Source organism: Aphelocoma coerulescens, chromosome 2, assembly GCF_041296385.1.
Source record: "Aphelocoma coerulescens isolate FSJ_1873_10779 chromosome 2, UR_Acoe_1.0, whole genome shotgun sequence".
In the NCBI taxonomy this organism is placed as follows: domain Eukaryota; kingdom Metazoa; phylum Chordata; class Aves; order Passeriformes; family Corvidae; genus Aphelocoma; species Aphelocoma coerulescens.
This window is the reverse complement of record NC_091015.1, coordinates 141630919-141631387: the sequence shown is the minus strand read 5'-3', so window position 1 is coordinate 141631387 and position 469 is coordinate 141630919.

Genomic DNA, 469 nt, shown 5'->3' with positions numbered 1-469 from the left:
CAAGAACATCTCTCCTACAAGGAAAGGCTGAGGGAGCTAGGCCTGTTCAGCCTTGAGAAGAGATGCCTGAGAGGGGGCCTCATCAATGTCTATCAGAATCTGAAGGGAGGCTGTCAAGAGGATGGAGCCAGCCTCTGCTCAGCAGTGCTGAGCAATAGGACAAGAGACAATGGGCAGAAACTGGAACACAGGAAGTTCCACCTGAATATGAGTCAGTACAGTGACCACACACTGGAACAAGGTGTGGAGTCTCCCTCACTGGAGATATTCAAGAACCATCTGGACACAATCCAGTGCCATGTGCTCTGGGGTGACCCTGCTTGAGCAGGGAGGTTGGACCAGGTGACCCACTGTGGTGCCTTCCAACCTGACCCATTCTGTGATTATGTGAAAGAATGTCCTTCTGGGACTGATGTCCTCTTTTTTGAGCTTCTGATTGTATTAATTCATGAGTACTCATCATATCATG